Genomic DNA, 26,655 nt, shown 5'->3' with positions numbered 1-26,655 from the left:
GAGCTGGAAGTGCTGGAAGGAGAAAATACAGTGGCAATACGTGGAGGCTGAATTGATGTTGGCCCAAACACAATTTTCTCATTTACTGATTCTTTTCACACCAGTCACAGTAAATAGCACAGAACTTTTGGAGACACCAAAATAACTGATGCTTTACTATTAGCACTTTTCAAATCAGTCCTCCTTAGACTGTCACCTTGTGCCAGCTCAAAACAGACTTCACGACTGCAAGTTTCCACTGTGTAATTCCAACATTGCTGTATTTTCCCCAAAGAGGTGTGAAACAGGTCAGTGTGCAGAGCTAATAGCATCAAATTGTTATCTAGGGGGAAAGAATGCATACTGTGGAATTGTTAAGATTGCAAAATTGTAAGCCAGCTGCATGTGTCTCTGTATGCAACTCGAGGACCTATATCTTCTCCTTGCACAGTAGTCTGTAATAGAAGCACTGTCCCTAAATAGCTGATGACGGAATCCAGATTCCCCGTTGCAGGGCCCACACAGACCTTCACAACCTGCACCCAGCCCAACTTTCCACCTTCTTGGCCATTATCCTTCTGCCATGTGCCCAAACCAGTGTTACCTTTTTCATATGGCACAATGAGGTAAAGGATGAACCTGCCCAGGGCCTAGGGATTCAGGCCCTAGGACTGACAGAGTCACTGTCTATGCAGATGTGTTACCTTGTGTGGCACTGAGGTTGGGAAGTTCTGCCCAGACACCACTTATGGGAAGGTTTCCATGATTTCCTGGACTTGTCAAGTCACCATCACAACTCCAAGATTCTGCACATGTCATTCCCTCCTCACAGAACACCCTCACTTCTCTGCAAAAATAAATAGTTCTGGGTCGCCTGGGTGGCTCAGTGGATTAAGTGTACAACTCGACTTTTGACTTCGGCTCAGGTCGTGATTCGCGGTTCGTGGGGTCGAGCCCTGCATGGGGCTCTGCGCTGACAGTGCAGAGCTTGCTGGGGATTCTCTCTCCCTCTCTCTCTCTGTCCCTTCCCACTTCTCCCCTCCACAAGCACGCACTCTCTCTCAAGATAAATACATAAACATAAATAAATAGATAGTTCTTGTTCTTCAAGATTCCACTCAGACATCATCTGTGCAGCCCTTAGCCTGAAGAATTGGAGACTCTTTTCTGTGCCCTTAGGGCAATTCTCACCCACATAAACCTTCTCCCTATCTGCCTCCTACACCGCAAGTCAACCCATTGAGGGCTTATTTTCATCTGTATCCCCGGAAGTAAGCAGAGTGCCTGACAAATAGTAGGTGCTCCGCTGCTGTTCTCTGAAATAATTTAGAACTCATCCAAAACATGCAGAGAAGAGAGAATTCAAAACCAGTCTCTAGCCAATAGGGATTTATTCTGAAGCGTATGTGTTCAATTTCACTTGTGGCAGTGCTTGCCATTTATGGATTCCTAAAGAAATTCTTTAAAGCCTCCTTCTGAAAGCCAGCATGCAATCTAGAAGATCTCAAGCAGATGTGAACAGCAGTAGGCAAATTCCCTCGGCCCCTGAGCCTCCCTCCCTCTTGGAGGCTGGTTTAGCTGGAGGCCAATCAATCACAAGAGTGCTGGTCTCACTCTGAAATCCAGCAACATTCAGCATCTAGAAATATGTCCTAAAGAAATAATTAGCAATGCATGAGCAATTATGTTCAAGATTATTAAATGTAGCATTATTTATAAGAGCACAAATTGGAAATGGCCTAAATGTTCAACAACAGGGGACTGGTTAAATAAATTATGAACATCTCAATGTTAGAATACTAGGCAGCCATTAAAAAAATCATGTTGATAAGAATTTTTCATGACAGAATAAAGATCACTGCCAGAAAGTACAGAATAAACAATACTACATACAGTTTTATCCAATTTAATTAATAGAAACCTGTATATGAATGTCTGCATTAAGAAGACTGAGAGGAAATGTACTAACATGTTTAGTGGTGTCTATATCTGAATGATGGAGTAACAGGTGATAATAAACTTTGCTGTGTTCTCCATTCTTCTTCAGTATTTTCCATGTTTCCTATACCAAGCATGCTTTACTTTTGCATGAAGTGGGGGAGTTGAGGTAAGATAGAATGAAGAAAAAAAAAGAAAGCAGAAGGAAGTGAAGAATGCTGATTGATGGGTTGTCCTGCTCTGGGGAGCACATAATTGTCCAGTCAGGTTCTGGAAATAGGTCCGTTGTCAGTGCCACAGGATACGTAAATAGTAAAGCTCTCCCAGGAATATGTACACAAGGATGGCCAAGTTCTGACTTAGCTTCCGGTAAGCTTACCAGACTCAAAAGTGGATCCAAGTATTGACAGGTTTTCTTGAATTGGTGGAAACCATACTCTGGACCCACAGCTCACTTTCCATCTTCGGACTAAACCAAAGACTTAAAATTATAAGTTTGCTTTTAGTTTCATATTTAGAGATATATAGAGGTTTTAAGAAATCACACCAAATTCTTCCCTTGAAGTTCTCATTTTCCTCAGAGAAAATGCTAGATTCAGATCACTGCCAGGAAGACATTTCTTCTCCATCTATACTCTCCTACTACTCTGTTTTCTAAAAACAAGTAAAATTCTATTTTATTCCCAATGTTGCTGAAAAAAATTTGTAGAAACACCCAGGATGTGGAAGAGATTGATGAACAGAAGGAGTGGATGGTGTCAAAGAAGGCAATGGAAGAGTCTCCTGAGCATCATATGCCTCGAAGAAGCTGAGATGAGACAGAGCCTAAAAGCACCCTTTGGATTTGGCTTCTAGTGAGCACTGATGATCTTTACCAGAGCGATTTGGGCAGAACCAAAGTCTGCATCACATAGGGCAAAAACTATGAACTATTCTTTATGAGGCTTGTCTAAGAATGGCAGGAGAAACATAGGCCAGTGATCACAAGATCAAGAGAAGAATCCAAATCTGTGTTTGAAGCTACAGTGAGGAAGCAAAGAAAGGAAGACCAAGGAATATTCAAGACAAAAGGGAATAATGGTGGAGCAGGTCTAGCCCTAAAAGAAAAAAAAAAAAAGGGGGGGGCTAAGAACCAGAGCCTAGTGAGAGATCACTCTTGAGCAAAAGAGGCACTTTGTCTTCCAGGGCTCAACCCAGTGATTCTTACCCAGGGAGCCCATCAGAATCTCCTGAGAAGATTTTACAACCCCCACACAGCTGGACCCCACCTGCTGTACTATCCTCTTAAACGACGGGGAGCAAGCTGATAATTTTCTAAAGTTCCGATGTGATTCTGATGCACACTGATGGGGAAAGAGGAGAGGGTGAGTTTTGAGGGAAACATGTCCATAGGTGTAAGGGCAGGAAATTGAAGGAAGAAAGAGTTCAAAGTTCTGTCAACACAAGACGTAGGTCAGGTAGAGAAAGAAGGCAGGAGGTGAGCGGAGCAGTGAAGTCTTAGCATGGCCCCCGGGTATGGCTCAGAGCAAGGCATCTGGGAGCAGGAAGCAGGAACAGCCATCTTACAGAATGTCCAGGAGCACTAATAAACACCATGGAAGTATTTTCCCCAGGAGGGCTCAGCAATGCAAAGGCCCAATGAGAAGGAGATGGTCAGATGAATCTAAATGTGGGGCTCCATGGGGAATTGACATAAAAGAGCAAAGAAGCAATTTCATATCAACTTCATAGGGCTGTTGGAAGAATTACATAATGCATTTAAATGTAGCCCAGAGTCTCACACAAAACAAGAGTTCAATAAATGCTAGCTGTTATTGTCATTGCTGCTACTGCTGTTGTTATTTACTCCTGGAACCAGGCATAGGGATCCCTGTTTCTTAGGGACCTGTAAAATGTAAGTCAGCAGTTACTTCTCAATTAACAGGAAAATTCACAAACTATGTGGGGTGTTAAACCCTTCAAACAAGAGATGTTAATGACCATGTATTTGTATAGGTTTCCATTTATACTTACTTTTGAATAGTTAGTGGTTCAGCATTCTTGTGATAATGACTAAAGATAACTGGTACCATTTCTACCACGAATATGGCAGCACAAAAGATTTTAAAAATTGAATGGTAAATAATGCTGTTTTTAGAAAGTCCACGTGAGGCTGGGCCTGTGTATTCCGTTATTGCTGCCCCCACCTCATTTTAAAAGCATTTGTGGAGGTTGTCAAAGACACATACAGAACAAAATTAAGAAAAGAAAGTGAGGCAATCAGTGTAAAGAAAACTAAAGGGTAGGGGAATATATACTTGTTGCCCAATGGAAGTGAAAGGACATGCTAACCAGTCCTTTTTCTTGATGCCAGTGGTGGGCATAAAATTTGGCTGTGAATCACCTAGCAGTGAATGCAAAGAGAAGAACAGGACCCACACCATAACTCACAGTTTCCAGTAGTAAGGGAAAATGCCGGTAATGTTGTTACTGAAATATAAACATTTCTTCCTTTATATATTGACAGCAATACAGTGAACAATGCCTATAATATTCTCTTTACAAGTCAGGCAAGATCTGACTCAGAGAGGCAAAGGATGGCAGTGAAGGGAAGCCCAGGATTGGCCAAGGGCACAGGCTGTCCACCCGGAGTGATCAGAGGCTCCAGGAGAAATGACTCCAAGCGGAATACCTGCTGCAGCTAAATATATGGTGAGAGGGAAGTTCATACACAGGGCAAGAGTGTAGGGATACACTGGCGATGATGAGTACATGAGATACCAATCAGACACACAAGAGCTTTGCATTACAAAAGGGAGGGCATTACTATCTATACCCATTCCTGACATAAAGAAACAAGAGAAGCCTGGTAAGAAATTCATGAAAATGGCTACTTACAGGAGGCAGAGGGACATGAATAGATTAGGACAAGCACAAGAGTGAGGCTTTTTTAAATGTTTATTTTTGGGAGAGAGAGACAAAGCAAGAGCAGGGGAAGGGTAGAGAGAGAGGGAGACACAGAATCCAAAGCAGGCTCCAGGCTTTGAGCTGTCAGCACAGAGCCCTACACGGGGCTTGAACCCATGAACCATGAGATCATGACCTGAGCCAAAGTCAGACACTTAACCGACTGAGCTACCCAGGAGCCCCTGGAATGAGACTTTTGAAGGTACACCTTTTATGTTGCTTTAACTTTTGAGCCATGTCCACGTATTACCTATTCAAAAAATAAATAAAAAGAAAACAAACACTAAAGACCAAAAAAATAAAAAAGAATGTTGCATCCTATGAAATTGATGGCCAGTGAGAGGTGTTACTTGTTCTGGTTTTTCACAGCAACAACTCTTGACCTACACCTGGCTTTCTATATCACACACATCTACAGAGAATCAATGACAAAAGGTCACAGGACCTGGCTACAGCCTTGAAAATGAAATCGATGTAGAAAAGAAGTGGGAAGAAGCATTTCCAATTTATCAAAACATGAAATATAGCCACTCGTTTTCTATACAAGTAATAGTGGCTATGTACCCATAGTATAACCTATGTGCGTGTATAGAAATCTAGTAACAAGTTGTTTTTCATGGGGGCACTATTAGAATTGTGCGCAGAGTAATTCTTTAAAAAAAAATTTATTTATTTATTTTGAGAAAGAGAGAGAGTGTGTGAGCAGGGGAGGAACAGAGAGAGAGAAAGAGAGAGAACCCCAAGCAGGGTCTGCACTGGCAGCACCGAGCCTGATGCGGGGCTCAAACTCACGAGCTGGGGGATTATGACCTGAGCTGGAACGAAGAGTTGGAGGCTTAACTGACTGAGCCACCCAGGCGCCCCCTGAGTACAGTAATTCTTTGTTAAGCTAGGCTGCTCTGCTCATTGCAAAGGGTTTAGCATCCCTCGTCCCTGCCCACCGAATGCCATTCTGACTCCTCATTTATTGTGACAACCAAAAATGCCTGCCCCAGCACCCTACATTTCCAGAAACCTCTACCCCTGACTGAGAACCACCGGAAGCAATAAGTAAAAAGAATTGAAACTAAAACTTGCCAACTTTTTTCCCATCACTGCAACTAATTTTCATCAGTTAATTAATTTAATGAATTTTCATAACACATTCGTTAAGAAATCATCAGCAATCTGATCTTACAAATGTTTGGCTGTTACTAAAAATAGTTGTGCCTTGAGTTAAAAAAAAAAACTGATCTAAAGAAAATTTGAGGAATCTAGAATCCCTGCCAGCTTTCAGTCAAACCGACTTCACAGAACGCAGTTTATTTTTTTTAAGTTCATATATATTCTCTCATTGATTATGCTAATTAAATCTCTTAAGAGTCCTGTGAGTTTGGCAAGGAAAAGAGTATTTCCCCCATTTTCACAGGCAGGGAGTCAAAGGCTTAGAGTAGTTAAGCAATTTTTCCAAGCTCATAATTGACAGAACTTGGGGTAGAAACCAGAACTTTTGGTTGCCAGGCTCTGGCAGTTTTTTCTTCTCACTCTAGATAGTATTTCCTCTCTGCCAAGCCAGGAACACACTGACTCAATTCAAACCTTTAACTCAGTAATTATAAATTTGAAATGTAGCATCTTCTTTTGAAATAGTTAAGGCAGAAAGAATGGTCCTCAGAATGGTCTGACTTGAAACTCAATAAAGCTGACTTTATAAGTTCGCAAAGGTGATAGAGGTAGGTGCAGCCATTATTCCGTTTTACAGGTGAGGAAATGGAGGTAGAGAAAGGAGGAAGCACTGTGTGTCAAAGGTCACACATTAATAAGGGTGGGATTTGAATGCCGGCAGTCTAGCTCTGAAGAGAAAACTTCTAATCAATTAAACTTAAAAATAAATCACAAGAAAAATTGGTAGATGGGATGCTTTAGATAAGCAATGAGACATTCTCTTTTGGCTTTGTAAATAACATTTAAATCAGTATCCCTCATTAAATGTTGGTTGATTTGTAAAAGCAATTTCACAGAATAGAAACAATCATGTAGGGGCACCTGCCAGGCTCAGTTGGTTGAGCATGTGACTCTTGATCTTGAGGTTGTGTGGGTTCGAGCCCCATGTTGACATTAGTTAAAAATAAGAAAATCTTAAAAAGAAAAGAAAAGAAAAGAAAAGAAAAGAAAAGAAAAGAAAAAGAAAAGAAAAGAAAAAAGAAAAGAAATAAAAGAAACAATCATGCAGCTAGTCAAATTACCCAGTATTTTAACTACTCAAGCAGCAGGCAGATAGTAAGTTACCGATTTTCTACTCCAATAATACTTCTGTGATAACGAAATAACTCAGAAATAAATAAGACTCTTGGACATCTTATTTGGACGACATGAAGGATTTATAATTTTTCTACCCTTCCTTTACCAATGTATACCTTGAAAAGACTAAGTACGCAAATGCACAAAGAATTCCCTAACACCAATAGGGCAAAAAAATGCAACAAAATAGAAGCAGACAGCAGTCTGACTTAATTCAAACAATTTCAAAATAGAGGTGAAGCAGCTGACTCTATTCTATTCCCTGTAGCAGGTTATAATGGTCACGATGGATAACCAATGCAGAAGATGTTTTCTCCTCCACAATTTCAACAGAGAATCTCAAAACTCTATTTGTTAGCCAAGTTTACTCTCTAGAAATAAGAGTATGATGTCCTACTAGGAAATACTACTTAAATTAAAAATTCACAGTTGTCAAACACTTTAACAGAGAGGGTCGTGTTCATGCCTGAAAATCCAAATCAGGTGGAAGGCAAGTGAGAAATTAAGGAAAAGCCTGAGCTGTAGCCAAAGAAATCATTGTCTGACTCCTCAGAAGAATCAGAGCTCTACAGAGGTAAGAAAGAAAGGGCTGGAGAAAAGGCAGTTAGTAAAACTCTTGTGTGGCCTAAACTTCATCATAATTTATGTTTCATGCCACAGTATAGGCGGACGGGTATATGTGGGCCTATAAAACCAGGATTACAACGCACAACCGAGTTAATAATTACGTTGTCAATAACCCATGACCAAAGAAGAGCTAGAAGAAAAAGCACAGCGTCTACTTGCTACTGGTTCGGTGATGGTCCCTGCTGCTACTAGACATTCATTAATCGCAGAGCCTTATGGTTACTCCACTACACCGTCTTCCTAGATGACAGAAATCTGATGCCAGTGTGCATTCCAGGAGTTGCCTGGCAGGGCTCTGGAGCCAGACCAACACAGCATCAGGGACTGAGAAGAACCCAGAGTTCTGCGGTGTGCAGCAGACACTCCACATACTGAGAGCAAACATGGTCCAAAGGCTCTCTAGAAAAGATCCCCCAAGTTAACCAGCCAGAGCAAGAGACCATGTCCCCATTTTACAGATGGCAAACAGAGGCACACGGAAGTGTGATATTCTTCAGTTCACTGGGTCAATACTGAATACCTGAAATAGCAAGCTTAGTAATTGGTTGTAGGGATCATAATAGATCCCATAAGACTAAACCTAGAAGAAAGGAGGAAGAAGGCAGAAGTGGAGGAGGCCCTTCCAGCTGAGCTTAGTTTAGGGGGCGGAAGTGGGTAGAGATAGAAGAACACAGGAAGAGGCCCTTCCAGTAGTGGGCAGGAGAGGAAAGGTCAGGAGGAGTTAGAAGGGGATGGGGACTGCAAGGGGATCTCCACTGGTATGTAGTGTGTAAAAGAGGGGAAGGAAAAGCAGAAATGGCTGTTGAGCCAAAGAAAGTGGGAGAAACAAGTAAAAGAGAACGAGGGCGGCTCTTACAGCAGTCAGTGTGGAAGGGGAGGGAGGTGGGCACAGGGGATGATGAGGATCTTGGCAGGAGTGTCATAAAAAGAAAGCAAGCATCTCTCTAGACGACCTTCAGTACTGCTAAGATTCCAGTAACTTTCCAGAGTTATCTGTTGCAAATTTAGAAACTCTTTTGCTTGTAAAATGAAAACCGCCTTGTTGCTGTGGTCCATTTTCTCTCATTTAAAATGGAGTGGGGCTGGGGGGACAGTTGGCCACCATTATTGAAATAGCAATTTTCATTGGCTTTGTGGCACCTTAAACAGTCTGGGAGGCAAATATTCGCCCTCCGCTGTTCCACACTGGCAGGGAGAGCCAGGTACGCAATGAAGCAGCCACCTACCCTCTGCAAATCGGCACTGGGTAAATACTCTACTGGAATAACAGAGCCTATACCTCCGTTTTCCAGGGGAACAGGAACATCCAAGAGTTTAATGTTTTTAACTTTCATCTAGCGAGTGTTTTGAAGCTCTGGCTACGGGCTGGACTTCCCTAAGTATGCATGAGGAAACACGGGGATGTCCCACTATGGAACACACATGAGAATCTAAGAGCTGTGAGCTGTGCCTATCTACCACATTAGGCTCATCCGAGCATCTGCTGTAGCATCATCAATAGTCCAGAAAGGAAGGAGTCCAGGTGCCTCATGGCTGCTTCCTGTCTCCAATCCCTTCAGTAATTACGGTTCTGAGTCAGCTTTCATAACCCGCAGTGAATGACACACCTACTCTGAAGCACACATCCTGATATAACCAAGCCCATAAAAGGCTAAAGATAAAAGAGAAAATCATAACAGTATGATGGGAATCATAACAAGATATAATTTCCATAAAAATCATCTCGGTGGCAGCTTCTTCTAAAAAAAGGGGTAAACATAATATCTCTCACATTACATTTATGTTCTGTACCTGGTATAAATTCTATTTCTTCATTAAATAGAAAGGAGGGAAAAGTCTACATAGAGAACTAAAATATTACATGAGGTTTTTTTTTCCCCATTCAATTTGGAAAGTTTTTGCAAAAGTGGATCATTTATTTATGAAAGCCCTAACTTTCTGATCGTATTTAATGAAGAAAGCTTTAGCTCTGATGAAGGGAAAAGACCACAGTGGCTCATTTAGCCACCAAGGGAAGCTTTGACAAAGGTGGGGACCAAGACTCGTCAAGGAAGGCCCCTACAGCATGGAGGCTTGGGTAATGGCCATCAGATTCATTCTGCCACTAAGGACCTTTACTTGGTATCAGAAGGTGGACATGCTGGGGGTGCCTGGGTGGCTCAGTCAGTTCAGCGTCCAACTTCAGCTCAGGTCATGATCTCACGGTTCATGAGTTCAAGCCCCTTGTCAGGCTCTGTGCTGATAGCTCAGAGCCTGGACCCTGCTTCAGATCCTGTGTCTCCTTCTCTCTCTGCCTCTCCCCCACCCATGCTGTCTCTCCCTCTCTCAAAAATAAACATTAAAAAAAGAAAAAGAAGAAGATGGACATTCTGTACTCTTGGAGGCAGAAGATATCAGAAAGCAGGCAGATATGGATCAAATCCAGGCTATGGCACTCATCAGCTGCCTCAGTTGTGTTACTTAATTTCTCCGAGCCTCAGTTCCTTTGATAGTCAGATGAGAATGAGAACAGTACCTACCTCAGTGGGTTGTCATAATGAGATGAAATGTTAAAGGTTCTGGCTCGGACAACACATACCAGCCCTCTTTCACTTCCCCTTACCTCTCCTATGGCTGAACCCCAGACCAGTAGAACAGGACACTAAACATCTCTAAATTTCATTTTCTTCAGCTATGAACTGATGAAGGCTGATATATGGGAAAGCATTACATGTATGTACCAACATTAGGAAATATTGTTATAGTGCCAATCAGCACCCCTTCCTCAAAATTATATTTCATGGAATAAGAGTAAGAAGCATCTCTCAGACAGTTTCTACCCCATCTGTTTACCGCTAAATGTTGATATACTTTTATATTAGTGTCCCCTGAGGGGGATTAAACTGTGCTTTATAGTTATTTTCATTTTCATTTTGTGCATTTAATTAATGCTTTTATCTCTGTGCTCACACTCTGGGGTAAAATTTGAGAAAACCAGAATCTGAAAGGGTAAAGACAAATATTAGCAGTAAGCAACTTGATTCTTACTTATCCTTGCACCCGCAACCCAAAACGCATTGAAAATTTAGCAAACACGTAGTGGGATTAAAGCAACAACAACAACAACAACAACAACAACAACAACAACAACAAGACAAGCATCAAGAAAAAAAGGAACATGCGTTCCCCTGGGTGAAATTTGCCCTAGAATCCTCAGTACCTAAGTGCCCAGCACTTTCTCCATCTGGAGAAACAAAACAACTTCAATCTACCATCACCCATTATTGAGAAGAAAAAGTTAAAAACTAAATCTGAAAGGCACTAACATTCTTCTCCTGATATGTATCTCCACTGAGTGAACAGAAGGGCCACATGTAGCCTCCAGATGTACATGGCCTTCAACTCCAAGCTGTTTAAAATACACAAACCATAGCCCCCTTTCCCCCATTGTTGAGAAGATGAGGAGCTCGATGGACAGGTGAAGGCTGGGATTGAACCCCATCCTACCATCTCCTCCACACCACATGTGCCTGGTGGCTTTCAGAGAAACACCAGTGCACCTAGTCACTCTGTCTTCTCATTCAGGATGCCAAATGCTAACTAACCATAATCAGGAGTTTTGATTATGGAGTTTTCTCTTTCTCTCTCCATTCTTAGTACGAACACCATGTTTTCTCTAACTTCTAATCATTTTTCCTCTGTCCTTTCTGCCAATTTCTAGGTTCTTCCCACCCATCCCAGTGTTTCTTCTGGCCAGTGCTTTGCACTAGCTTTGCATGGATATCATGCCAGAAGAATGGAAATTTATATTCACAATTTTGTAACAAACAGGTAAGGCAAAGTTAAATAAAGAGAAATCAGAAGCCAGATGAGAGCAGCAATTTATACAGGGTTCTTTGGTCCACTGGGAATCTTAAAAGAACCCCAACAACATCAGTTTAAAGAGGTTCTCAGCATCTGACTGTAGAAATACACAATTTTGGACAGTCAAAATATCTTCTCTCCTCTGAGAGTGAAGAATAAACATCTCCTGACTCTGGTTCTCTAATGCTAGATAACCAATGACTTCAAAATTTAGTGGCTCAAAATAACAGCTTTTTGTTATTTGTCATGATTCTAGGGGCTCTTGCTTCCCATCTGAAGCTCAAATCACCTGAAGGCTTTTCCTCACATGCTGGCATCTTGCTGAGATCACTGGTTGGCATCCCTCTCTCCAGACAACCTCTCCAAACAAGTATCTTAGACTTCTTCCCCACAGGCCAGTCTCAGAATAGTCGGACTTCTTACATGGCAGCTGGCTGCTCCCAGAGCAAGTATTCTGATACGCAGGAAGTCAAGGCTGAAGTCTCTTAAAACCTTTGCCCAAAAAACTGGAAGTCACTTCTGCCATACTTTATACAACAAAGCTGTCATCAGACCCATTCAGATTGAAAGGGAAAGGGGGGCAGACCCCACCCGTCAAGAGAAGAACCGAGTTTGAAGACCGCATTAACAAACCACACTCAGATAGCCTTGCATGATCTCCATCACAAACGTGGGGCTGATGGCAGACTGAGCCCTAGCGGATCATCTACACATGTAGATGCCTACTCCCACAGGACAACATAATCTTAATGCTGGGAGATAAAAGGAGGCATTGGTCAACTGTGCTAGTTGGCTATTCACAGTGCTTTCATTTCACTGCCAGTCACCAAGGTTGGGGAAGTGACTGGAAAGAAAGAATAAGAGCTTTCTTTGATCACTAACAAGTCATCAAATTTCCATATGCATTGCCTGTGTTTTAATGTCTCCCGGTTAAAAAAAAAAATACCATTTGTATTTTCATGGAGGTACAATAGGTTTAACTTCAAATTTTGATCATTTTAAGACTTCACTGCTCCTCTTCTTGTACTGGTCCTCCAAGTGCAGATGAATGGATAATTAGTCAGCGTTATTGGACAAATAGAATTGCAGGACATTAGCAATGTAAACTCATGCTTGAATTCCTGCTGTGAATATTCATTTAGATAAGCAGCAAAACTTCAGGTTATTTTAAATTAGACCCAGACATCAATCCTACGACTACTGGAGACTGTATCTGTATATAAAACTGCTCATTAAAGCCAGGCAAGAAAGAAGTAACTCCTGGAAAGGCCAACTGAGCAATTACACCAAAGCTTATCCTCACCAGTGACTCGTTAATGAATATCTCTGGTGTTCCAGCCCTGGAAGAACCCACAAAGGACAAGGCAAGGAGTTTTCAGTTTTAGATGACTACTAAACCCAGAGGGAACTGGTTCTCTTTGAATCCTTTGTCTTCCCCCTTCCTGATAACTGCAGGCAAGTAGGTGGCTTTTTTTGCCCTGCTTGTCTGGTTTCATAACAGCCTATTTCAAATTTGCTGAGCGACTTCTTCAGAAATCTCCTATCATCAGTTACTTGAGTTCTTCCTTGCCCCACATGGTCAAAATAAGATAGGACAGCTCTAATAGCTCTTCAGCGGAGGGGAGGGCAGTTCTTCCCTGGTGCGGACAAGGCAAGGGGGACAGTGAGGCAACATCAAGAGCTTCTTGCTTCACCGGCATCAAGTGTCCAGAGTACAGCACAGACAGCAGCTTATGGTGACCAGGATGGGCATGGAGAAAAGGGTGCACAGTGTCAACATGGAAACTGGGTTAAGAAAGTCCCGGGGGAAAAAATAGATAGCTAATTAGAGTTTTCCAATCAACACACACAAACCGGAATGGATTTTCAAAGATGTTCCTCTTTTTTTGTGTGCCAGAATTTAAGCCTTTTTCTGAGCACCAGGAAGTTACAGCCGACAGAAGGGGATTTGGTGATAGAAAATAATAATAAAAGAAAGTGATCATAAAAGAGCTATTCGTTGAGCCCTTACAATATGCCAGGTGGATACTATGACTAATCGCATTTTACACATGAGGAAAATGGGGCACAAATACATTTAATAACCAGACGAAGAGCACTTAGCAAGCCGGAGGGCAGAGCTGCCCAACAATGGAGTTCATACTCTTCACTACCACTAGTATAAAGATGAAACAGAAGTTTTCTGACTGGACAAGGCTGGTATCTAATCCCAACTCCATCATTACTGTGCCTGACCGTGACTTTAGTTGTTAGCCTCTAGGAGCCTCAGTTTCCTCACTTAATTCTTCCAGGTGCTATGAATTCCCAGAACATAGTTGGTTTTCAATAAACTATAGGTATTTTTATCATGCAGGCCAGAGGGAAAATGGTCAAGTTAACAACATAAACCACAATAATGAGAAGGAAACCCAGAAGCATCAGGAACATGAACACTCCATGCTGAGCTGAGCAGGAAAACCGTACCTTAGAGAGGACTCTTTCTAGGGCCTTGATCCCCTCTTCACACGTGAACTAGACCCAATCTTGAGAGAGTCTGTATAGTCTGTGTTCACAACTCAAAGAATTAACATAGGTTTTCCTTTCCCTTTTACCTGGAGATATAAAAATACATAATATCTGACATACAAAACTATATTTTTACTCATATCCAATCTTTTCTAATTCCAAAAGGTCTCTACATCTGATTCTAAATTAAGTCCTCTCCAGGCACAGTTCTGATTAAATCCCACTGGCTTCAGAGCCATTGAATCATCTTCAATGCCAAGTGAATGAAATCCAGTCTCTGTGGTCTTGCCTCCTCTACCTCACAGCAGAGATTTAGGCTTCCATCCTAATGCTATCTTCCCTCATGCCTCATCTAGAACTCCTCTTCTAGGAAGGACAAGGCCCATCAGCCCACTTCTCCCTGGACATATTTACCTTGGCTCATACCCTTCTATTGTCTTTGTACTGGCTGGTTCCCCCGAGCACCTGCTCATTCTCTCCTGCTCAAATCCCTATGATCTGTTAAGACCCCACAAAAGGGCCTTCTCTTCCAATAAAACTCCTGATACAGTCTGAATGTTTGAGCCTCCCCTAAAATTCATATGTTGACATTCGAACCCCCAAGGTGATGGTATTAGGAAGTAGGCCTTTAGGAAGTGATTAGGTCATGGGAGTGAGCCTCATTAATGGCATTAGTGCCCTTATTTTTAAAAAGGGCCCAGAGAGCTTCCTTGTCTCTTTCACTGTGAGAAGATGCTCTTAAGTCTGTGACGCAGCAAAGGGCCCTTACCCCAACCATGCTGGTGCCCCGGTCACACAGTGATAAATATCTGTTGTTTATAAGCTGCCCAGCATGTAATATTTTGGTGTAGAGCCCAAACAGACTAAGACACACATCCCATAAGCAGTTCAGGCCCCAGTAATCCATTCTCTTCTTCCTCTAGATTCCTACCATGTATATAGCCTTCTTCTCTCCAATGCATGTATACACGGTTCAGTATTGCTATGTAACTTCTCCCAGGGAAATCCTTCTCTCTCCAATGATGCCCATATGCAACTTGAGACAACATATATGATTAAGAGTATAGGGTTGTAGTCGGGCAAATCTAAAGTCAAAGCACAGCTCTGCAATTTTCTAGCTATATGACCTTGAGCAAGCTATTTAACCTCTCTAAATAGTATTTTCCTCTCCTATAAAATAGGATAATAATATCAGTCATCTCCTATGATCTGGGGGTGGGTTCATACCGGGCACATATGAGTGCTGAATAACGTCAGCTATAATTATTATCAATACCCATTTCTCATACTTTTTTCTATCCCCGATAGCACTATCTAATCTATGTATCTATCCAACCACCTATCCATTCATCCATCTTTCCATCTATCTGTGTAAGACACTCAATGAATCTTTGCCTACTGCCTAATTTGGATGCACCAATCCTTCTCAAATTTCCATTTCTCCAAGAAGCTCAAAGCTGTTTCTAGTTTATTAATCTGGCATTGAAACTCAAGAAGAGTCTCCAGATAGGATCTCACAGAGAGCCTGCGGATTTCCAGGAGGCTGAAAGGGGAGTGAAAAGTGATCATTTCCTTAGTTCAGATATGCTGGTTTGAAGAACAGCTGAATAATTCATTAGGTCTTTTAAGGTACATTGATCAGATTCTGCTCTTTGAGAAGCATTTTACCTTGAAGTAAACTATTTGTCATTCTCCTTTCAAATGAGAGGTAGATAATAGACTGCCTCTCTTTAACAAAACTATAATAAAGGTCTAAATGATAATAATCCCTTAGACTTGCAGAGTGCATCACAGTTTATAAAGCACATTCATATCTATCATCCCATTCCATCCTTCCAACAGCCCCATCAGACAACCAGAGGGCTTATCTCAGTGTGATAAATGGGAATGCTCAGGAATGTTCAAGAGCTTTCCCACATGCCAATTTGTTGGTTCAAATATTCCAACTCCTAATTCAGTGCTCCTTTTACAGCACCATAGGATTTAAAACTATTTGCGCATCTTTACAAAGAGATACGCAGCTGGAAAGAATGGACCCCACTGCTAATTTGTATTCTGGCTAAAGTACTTGTGTTATCACCTTGGAGATATGAATGCAAAGCAAAACTGTCAAATGGCATGTAAGGCAGTTCAATACTTACATGAGGCTAAGTGGGAGACCTTGGTTGAAAGTCTATTTTAATGCAGCCATTTCCAGGGTCATTCATACTTGTTTTCCTAGAGTGAAACAGTATACAGCTCCAGCCTCCAGGAATTTCCTGTTTCCATACTCAGTGTGGACCACATTTTGGTACTCTTCCTACACCTACTGTTCTACCAGGACCCCTCACCCACTGCCCTCCAGCTGCCCAACCAGCTACCTGGCTCCCCCTGAGACGTAGAGCATGTTCTAACTGAACACCTATTTGGGGGCTATTTCCATCTGCAACCTGCTCCCTTCTCTCATTCACACCTCTGAGCAACTACCTCAGAGAGACCTTCAGCCCATCTTATCACATACCATCCACACGCACACACCCTGTAACCACTTCCCTACTGTTTCATCATGGTACTTATCACAATTTGACACTTCACAATTCTTTTATGTCTCTGTTTATGAGTGGTCTCCCCTCTAGAATGTAAGTTCCATAAAGACAGGCTTTTGTTTGGTTCACCACTATCCCACCAGTACTTAGAACAGTGCCTGACAATAAGAAGCTCCCAATAAATACTTGTTGAATAAGGGAATGCAGCCTACAAATTTCCCTGTTTAGAACCTCTACTTCTTCCAATGTGAAAAGATTCTTACACATGAAACTAAAAGAACAGAAATGAATCTCACAACTAGGACAAACGCAGAGGCAATCAGTGCCATGGAAGGGATGCAAAACATGTGGGCAGAATCCCTGAGACCAGAACAACCATGACTGCAACTAGGTTACATCACTAGAGCTAATGCCATTCACTCGATAAGAACAGATTAATGACCAATACTCCTCTCCTACCCCAACCAACTGACTGTCTCATTGCCTAAGGCAATTCCATCAAATGCCTCCAGCTGTTTCTTTTGAAAAAAGATTCAAGTTATTTCCTGGACTTCACATGTATGACAATAAATTGGCATTTACTACCTGGGAGTAGCACAACCTGCCACTACCCATTTCAATCTGATACAGTAACAACTACTCAACATTGGTCATGAAGCATTCTTCCTAAAAATATTTAACCTGTATGTAATAATGAGAAAATCATCACATGTCCAGAAGGTGGGATATTAACCAGGGTAACTGGCCAGGACTCCAAAAAAATCAGTGTCAGGAAGAAAAAAAAGGGACTGAAAGACTCTCCTAGATTATCGCTTCTCGGCCTTTTGGCTAAGATCAAGTCTAGATTAAATACATAATACATACATACAAACGAATGAATGAATGAATGAATGAATGAGTAAATAAATAAATAACTAGGTTGGATCCTGGGATGGGGAAAACAACTAAAATTAGGAAACTGGGAAAATTTAATATGGAATGCATAGTTTACAGAAGCTCCATCAGCATTATTGAAAACAAGATCCAGTTTATCATCAGTCACCCCTACAAGTAATCATTATGCATTTTCCACATACATCACGTCCTCTAGTTACATACATCTGGTCACAATAAAATCTGCATCCTGAGTTCAATAGGGCTTAGCCTCCGCGGAGCATCTTTAATGCTAACTGGAAGAGACAGGGTTTATACATGCTTATTTAGAAGATGATTATGAAAACTGTATTCCCTAAGCCTGCCTTTTGGATTTTTATTATTCCTTCTATTTCTCCACCTCCCTCCCTCTCTCTTTGCATTGGCAGGAGTGGGGGATATGTCAATTAACATTTAGTAAGTTCTGGCATTGAATACGTTAAATACTACATTAAATACTACTTCAGCCACTAAATTGTAAATTCCTTGAGAGTAGAAATGATACCTGGTTAATCTTTGCATTCCTTGTGGCAAACAAAATGTCTCACATAGAGTACATAGTTCATAAGTGGTTGTTGAATTCTGGGTGAGGAGATGGGCTAAATGGGTGATGGACATTAAGGAAGGCACTTGTTGGAATGAGCACTGGGTGTTGTATGTAGGTGGTGAATCACTAAATTCTACTCCTGAAACCACTATTAAACTATATGTTAACTAAGTTGGATTTAAATAAAATTTTTTAAAAAGATTAACAACAATAACTAAGAATGACAATAAAAATTAAATAAATGAAAATTACTGTACTTCAATTTAGAACATGTAATGACTATTGCTCGAATTTTTAAATGACCCCGAATCTCTGTACTTTGAAATGTACTGAGGAACTAATACATTTTTCAGATTTTGCTACTTTCATTCAGTTGCCAAGTCTCTTAAACATTTCATGAAATGTTTAACAATAAAACTACTCTTCACGTCTCAAGAAATATTTTTGAAGAAATTGGAAAATCAAGACATTCTTTCCATGTATAAAAAAATTCAACAAGTGATTCAATAAGTCAATATCATACCTTATTTCAAAATGAAAAGGCATGAAGAGCATTTACTAATATCTTCTGAATACTCTTACCTACATCTGCTAAAAAAAAAAAAAAGGCTTGTTTCACCAAATAATCCTTGCAGCATGATTTATCCACCTTTCTGCATCCATATCAACCACATCTTCACTCACCTTCTCCAATGAGAAATTTTATAGTTGCTTATTTCTTTAGTATTTATTGAATTGATTCTGGCAATGTGAAAAGTGTTATAATATTTAAAAATCATTTAACTTTCTCCTTTACAGCTCCCTCCTTGCTTTTTTAAGCTCCATTTCCATTTGGGAATCTTGACATTTGTAAATGTCCTGGATCATCAGGCTCTGAGACATTCAAATTTTACTTTACTGAAATCAGACTGCGTGGGGCGCCTGGGTGGCTCAGTGAGTTAAGCATCTGACTTTGACTCAGGTCATGATCTCAGGGTTCATGAGTTCAAGCCTTGCATCAGGCTCCATGCTCACAGCATGGAACCTGCTTGGATTCTCTCTCTCTGCCCCTCCCCAACTTGCGCTTTCTCTCTCACTCTCTCAAAATAAATGAATAAACTTAAAAAAAAATCTGTGTGCTGAATTTCAACAATTATGTTTCCTCTACACTTGCTGACATTCTTTCATGACAATGCCCAAGACCACTACCTCCACTGGGGCCTCATGCACCCCCTTCCTATAATCAAAATGGTTTGCAAGGCAAGCTTTTTCTAAGACCACATAGCATATCCTAAAGAATTACCACGACCTAGTTCTAGAACATTACTCCAGATAGATTTCAGCCAATGGCAAAATATACAAAACATCTTTACTTCAGCAGCTGAGCCTCGTTTCTAAGAACCACTCCCTCTCTGAGAGGCTAACCAGAGGAAATCACCCCGTCGGAGAAAAAGAGACCATGGGCTTGGTCCCCGTCCAGCCACCACCCAGCTGCACAATCCTGAGATGTGTGTCTCTGAGCTTCAGTTTCCTCATCTTTATAATAAAGCAGTTATACTAGGTCATCTCTCACTTGCCTTCCAATTCTAAGATTCTGTAATTCCACTGAGTGTTCCTATTTGGGACAGAGGAGAAACATGATTATCAAATCTTATATATGTACACACACACACACACACACACACAGAGCTTTGGGTAGCTCTTCATTATCTTGCTACTTCCATGTATTTTGGGTGCTCTGGCAACTTCCAAAAGGACCTATAAGAACTTAGAGATTAAAACACAGCCCAAATCTATGACATAGCAATTGTACTCTTAGGTCTATATCCAAGAGAAATAAAAACATACGTCCACACAAAACTCGTACACAAATATTCACAGCAGCATTATTCACACTAGCGAAAAAATGAAAATAACAAAAATGTCTATCAGTTAATGAATGGATAAATAAAATGTGGTGTATCCATACAATGGTATATTATTCAGAAAGGAATGGAATACTAATACTTGCTACAACATGGATGAATCATTTTTTTAATTTTTTTTTATCGTTTACTCATTTTTGAGAGACAGAGTGTGAGCAGGGGAGGGAGGGGCAGAGAGAGAGTGAGAGAAAGCATCTGAAGCAGGCTCTAGGCTCTGAACCATCAGCACAGAGCCTGATGCTGGGCTCGAACCCACGACCAGGAGATCATGACCTGAGCTTAAGTTGGGCACTTAACCGCCTGAGCCACCAAGGCACCCCCAACATGGATGAATCTTGCAACCATCCCACTAAGTGAAAGAAGCCAGTCCCAAAAGACCACAAGTTCTATAAATCTATTTATATGAAATGTCCATTATAGGCAAATCTATTAATACAGAAAGTAAATTAATGGTTGCCTCAGGCTGGAGTGGAGAGAGAGTTGGAGGGAAATGGGAAGCAACTGCTAATAAGTAAAAGGTGTCTTTTGGGGGTGATGAAATTTTCTAAACTTGATTGTGATGATGGCTGCACAGCTCTGTGAATATACTAACATCCACTGAATTGCACACCTCAAAAGGATGACTTGTATGGTATTTGAATTATAGCTGAACAAAACTGGTTTTAAAATATTAACAAATAAACATGCCCCAGGTTTCTGCCTAAGGATAAAAGAATTAAAAAAAAAAAAAAACTTTTGAAGGAAGCCCTGGGTTCAAATCCCAATGCTCTTCCTCAATAGGTGTGTGACCTTGAGCCTGTCTCTGACCCCACAGGCAGAAATGACCCATCATGGTAAATTCATCCGTGTGGAAGATGTCCTCTAGGGACACAGCCTACCAGCCTATCATCTAGAAAACACACACTTCTTTCCACTGCCCTTGTTTGGTACTGCACATAAAGTAATGTTATGGTTCAACTTCAATGTGTATTCTTCTGAGGCCATATTATTATCAGCCTTTTGGGTGTCCATGATTGTGCCCCACAAATACACACACATTTATACATATGCATTCAAATTCACACACTGTTTCTAATTAGGCCATTTACTTCTGCGAGTTAGTAATTTAGACTGTAAACACAAAGGTAATATTTCTATGGCTTTAAAAAACTAGCTAAGTGATGTCCACCTTAACTCAATAATTTGTTGTTTCTTAAACTCTCTACTTTCTCAAAATACCTTCTTTTTTTTTATTACTTTTTTTAAGAACTACTATCAGAAAATGAGAAAATAGGGACCCCTGTGTGGCCCAGTCAGTTGAGCATCTGACTCTTGATTTCTGCTCAGATTATGATCACAGGGTTGTAGAATTGAGCTCCACGATTCTCCTTCCCTCTCTCTCTCTCTCTCTATCTCTCTCTCTGTCTCTCTCCCTTTGCCCCTCTCCCCTGCTCTCTCACTCTCTCTCTAAAATAAATTTTTAAAAAGATAGAAAATGAGAAAATAAGCTTGCTTTTGGCAATCATACAGTCATCAAACATCTAACATAGGGTTGGGCAAAATGGGAAAAGGAGAGTGGGAGGTATAGGCTTCCAGGTATGGGATGAATAAATCATGGGAATAAAAGACACAGCATAGGGAATATAATCAATGATATTGTAAGAACATTGTATGGTGACAGATAGTAGCTACACTTACTTGTGGTGAGCAGAGCATAATATATAAACTTGTGGAATCACTATGCTGTACACCTGAAACTAATGTACCATTGTGTGTCAACTATACTCAAAAATAAATAAATAAATAAATAAATAAATAAATAAATAAATAAAACCTAACATGTACCAGAAGTTGTGCAAAGCACTCAAGATACAAAGATGAATATGGGACCCTAGTTAGCCTTAACTCTTGAAGAGCTCATCGTCCAGTGAAACCATAGTAAAAAAAATTCTTTTTTAATTTTCAAAATTTTTTCAGCTTTATTGAAATATAAATGACATATAACATTTTGTAAGTTTAAGGTGTATGACATGTTGATTCAATACACTTATTTTTACTGCAAACGATTACCCCTGCAGCATTAGCTAACACCTCCATCCAGTCACATAATTACCGTTTCTTTTTTATAATGAGAACATTCAAGATCTACTCTCTTCACAACTTTCAAGTATACAATAAATTATTGCTAACTATAATCACGGTGCTGTGCATTAGATCCCAGAACTTATTCATTTTCTAACTAGAAGTCTATACCCTTTGACCAACATCTCATTTCCCCCACCCTCGACCCCTGAAAAAAAATTTTTTTAATCAACCAAACTAATTCTCTTCATTGATATAAAAGAATGAGTTCTTGTTAGTGTTCTAATACCTCCCAGATGGGTTGGCTTCAAGCAGCTGAAATCTTTGGAAACTTAGAATCATCCCCTGCACCAATGAGAAGGCAGACCAAGAAGTCTATCACACTCTTCTCCAATGAAAATACGCCATTTTAAGCCAGGTTGAACTTTCCCCCGTTTTTATAAAGTTCCATGGCTAAAGCATGGCTAAAGCTGAAGATATTTTAGCCAATATGCAAATCAGTCAATATGTAGCACTGTGTCGATATGTGAATAGTTACTTATTACATTGCTATATAAACCTGTACACATGTTACTAAATAGAAAAAAGGACTACAATCACCCAGATCATTTAAAACCAAACTCTTTACATTAAAAATAATCTGAATTCATATATATTGGTATATGGTGTTTATGTGCACTCCCACTCAATTTACACATGATTAATTTGTGTGCTTTAGAAAAAAGCAATGAAATCAATACCTGTTTTTAATATGTATATACTAATTTCAAAATCCACAACTTAAGCAACCTGCCAAATATTAAAACATGGGTATGCAAACTAACAATTCTTCTCAGATATCTGTTAGTAATGTTATAAATAGTAACACTAATTCACACTAATATAAATGCCAATTTTTTGCCACCTCTTTGGCTAAAGAGAAGTATGCATAATCTGACTCCCTATAAATTCTAATTTTAAGAAATTATATTTATCACCATGCTATATTTATTACCCATACCTACACAGTATTTATCCAAAATTCTATGCAAAAGATATCTCATTGGTAACTTTTCTCATATTAAAAAAAAAAAGTTTTAATGTTTTAAGTAGAACAATATGGGTTCTATTTAATCAAAAAAAAAAAAAGGAAAAAATGACAGCAACATGAATGTAAAAAATGCACATTTTTTCAACATCAAAGTCATCTTGGAATACATACAAAACTATTTTAAACAGGAATGAACTGTATTCAGGTTTACCTGAATAATTGCCTCAATTTTTTGCCCATTTTGACTGGAGCTCCATCCTATCTATACCCTCAAATCTTCCCCTTCTTCGTACTTGTCCATTACCCCTTCTCAGCACCCCCTGACACTGTTAACACTTCTCTACTTTGCTTATAAGGCCACAGATTACTCAGGTCCAACACCAGGTACCAATGACTGAGGAGGGGAGAGGTTAAGGTCACTGGATTTGGGGAAGGCAATGAACAGCAAGATCCAGGTGTTAAATGATCATCTACCTGGACAAATAATTAAGTCAAAAAAGATGAAGACAGGTACAGCCACTGTGGGAAACAGTATTATAGTTCCCTCCATAAAATTAAAAATAGAACTACCCTATGATCCAGCAATTCCATTTCTGGGTATTTATACAAAGAAAATGAAAACACTAACTTAAAAAGATTTTGTACTCACTGAAGGATAAACTATTTACAATAACCAAGATACAGCCTAAATGGGTGCATGGACAAAGAAAATGTGGTATTTATGTACAATGGAGTATTATTCAGCCATAAAAAAAGAAATCTTGCCATTTGTGATAACACAGATGGTTCCTGAAGGCATTATGGTAAGTGAAATAAGTCAGACAGAGAAAGACATTGTATGATCTCACTTTCCCACTTATGTACTTACATGTGGAATCTAAAAAACAAACACAAACTCATAGATACAGAGAACAGATTGGTGGTTACCAGAGGCAGAGGGTGGAAGGGTAAGCAAAAATGTGCCAAAGAGGTCAAAAGGTACAATCTTCCTGTTATAAAACAAGTAAGTCATAGGGATATAATGTACTGCATGGTGATTAGAGTTAATAATCTAATGCAATGGTATTGCATTTTTAAAAGTTGCTAAGAGAGTTAATCTTAAAAGTTCTCATTACAAGAAAAAAGAAACTGTAAGTATTTATGGTAGCAGATATTAACTATACTAATTGTGGGTGATCATTTCATAATATATACAAACATTGAATAATTATATTGTATACCAAAAACTAATATGATGTTATATTGTCAATTATACCTTAACTTAAAAAAATAAAAGAATGAAGAAGACAATAAACAAATGGAAAACAGATGTAAGATCTTCAAAGATGAGTAGAAGTGACCATGGTCTTGATAGATAGCAGACAAAAAAGATGCAGAGTGATAAAGTGTAACATTTGGGAGCTGAATTAAATGATCTCAAAGATGCCATCCATTGCTAACAAAGGGGCCCTGAAAACATCTCAAGAATACTAGTAGTGACCTCCTGTAGATTCATCAGAATGCCCAGACAGATCTATTTTCACACCTCCCTTGCCCTTCTAAAATCCCTAGTCACTTCCTCTCCACCTCAACAGATAATCTGGCTTCCTTCTTTACTAAAAAAAAAAAAAAAAAAAAAAAATCAAGGTCATCAGAAAGAGATTCAGCACAGACTCTCTTTTCGGTCTCAGTTCTTACACTTCTTCATCTATTTTCTGTTCCCTAATAGAGGAAAATCCTTCCTGGCTTCTAGCATTAAACCCTCTGCTTTTCATCCTCTTTTCTTAATCAAGTATTGTAGAGTGCCTCCATAATCTAAGAGCATGAACTAGTTTATTAAGCTTGTGAAAGTTTATAAACCTCCCCAATACTCAGCTTCTTTAGCTATAAAATGGAATATAATGTCCACCATTCAAGACAGTTGTAAGATTTAAATATGATAATAGATTAAAGTAGCTGCCCCAAAGTAGGGTGCTTAACAATAACTAGCTATTATTATTACCCTCTCAGGGCTGTCTCCTTCAATTACCACGCACACTTCCTCTCAAACTAACTGCAAAATCCATTTAGAGCTGACTTCAAAGAGGTGGTCTACCCACTGGGAACATAGCCCTGAACAAAAGCAAGGGAAAGTCCTTGTCCTCACGGAGTTTATAGCCTAGCAGGCAGAGAGAGAGAGGCAATAAATAAAACACAGAAGTAAATTATATAGTGTTAAAAGATGCTAAGCCCTATGGAGTCACAATTTATGAAAGCATGTACTGGGAGGCCTCACTTTACACACTTAAATGCGTGTAAGCAAAAACCTGAATGAGGCAACTGGCCAAGCAGATATCTGGAGAAGAGCATTCCTGAGAGGGCCCAGGCAGGAGCATTCTGGGTGGTCTGAGGAATAGCAAAAAGGCTGGTGTCACTGAAGCCAGTGAGCAAGGGGGAGGACAGTAGACAAAGGCAGAACAATGAGGGGAGGGGAGCAGAAGCCGTGCAGATCAGACCTGACAGAGCCTTGAAGGCCATTGTAAGGAATTCAGCATTTACTTTGAGTGGGTCAAAGAGTAGGAGCCTCTGGTGAAATCTGCACAGTGGCATGATCCAACTTCACCTTTGTTAGGATCACTCTAAACACTGTTGAGGACAGGCTCAAGGTCAAGAAAGGAAGAGGAAGACCAGTTAGGAGACTATTTCAATAATTCAGGACAAAGATGATAGTGGCTGGTTGATGTCAATAGAGGTTGAGAAGTCGTTGGGCCCTGGATATATTTTTGAAGGGAATGTAATACCAAAAGGATTTTCCGATCCATCCAATTGCAATGCAGAAAAAGGGAGGGGCCAATGATGATTTCCAAGGATTTTGTCCAGAGCAACTGGAAGAACCCATTGGCCCTTTCCTGAGCAAGGCAGGAGGGTAATGAATGCCTTTATCTCTCCAGGGCCATTGCTTCCTGCCCACTAACAGCCCAAAGGTCTTCTTGCTTTAAGAATAGAAAAGAAAGCATGTCAGCTTTCTGCTCTCCTAATCTCTCCTAATGCTTGACACTAAATTTCCTTGCAAAATTGCTCTGTAACCACTGCCTTCACTCTTCCCTTCTTCTACAAATGACACTTCCCTTCTTCTACAAACAACACTCCTGCAGGGCAATGAGGACATTCCAATCTTCCGGCCCAGACTCTGGAATTCTGTGCTGTAACCTTCTTGCCACACTGCAGCATTTGGCATTGCCCAAATACCTCCTTCCTCAAATTCTAGCCTTGGTGGGAAGATCGAGTATCCTGGTTCACTGTAATGGCTATGATTGCTCCTCCCACATTCTCCTTTCTCCTTTACTCTCTCCTTCATTTCTGTTCTCAAGGACCAGATCCCCTAAATTCCTCTCTGTCCCTCTGAAGCTACACTGCCAGGACCTTCCACTCACAGCCATTCTAAGTGTTCCCTTCATGGGGTCGCCAGCAGCCCATTCAGCGCCTGCAACATTGTTGACTGCACAAATGAATGAATCAATCTGTCCATCAATCGTCATATCTCTATTTAGTTTTCACCTGTCTCCCAAGCTCCCGCTCTGCTATTATAGCCACGAGCTG

General features: G+C 40.3%; 1 protein-coding gene and 1 long non-coding RNA gene across 9 annotated transcripts in view; one reads left to right on the top strand and one right to left on the bottom strand.

Annotated features, from left to right (window-relative positions):
* Positions 1–26,655, bottom strand: part of TNIK (TRAF2 and NCK interacting kinase) — a 392,848-nt gene that overhangs the window by 336,637 nt on the left and 29,556 nt on the right. The window lies entirely within an intron of this gene.
* Positions 10,128–13,727, top strand: LOC132684161 (uncharacterized). The gene is made up of 3 exons (XR_009612584.3): positions 10,128–10,482; positions 11,471–11,580; positions 11,870–13,727. It is a non-coding gene; the product is annotated as an uncharacterized LOC132684161 (long non-coding RNA).

Source organism: Panthera onca, chromosome C2, assembly GCF_046562875.1.
Source record: "Panthera onca isolate mPanOnc1 chromosome C2, mPanOnc1 haplotype 2, whole genome shotgun sequence".
NCBI lineage: Eukaryota > Metazoa > Chordata > Mammalia > Carnivora > Felidae > Panthera > Panthera onca.
The sequence above is the reverse complement of the archived record's forward strand: the minus strand, read 5'-3'. Positions and strand labels throughout refer to the sequence as shown.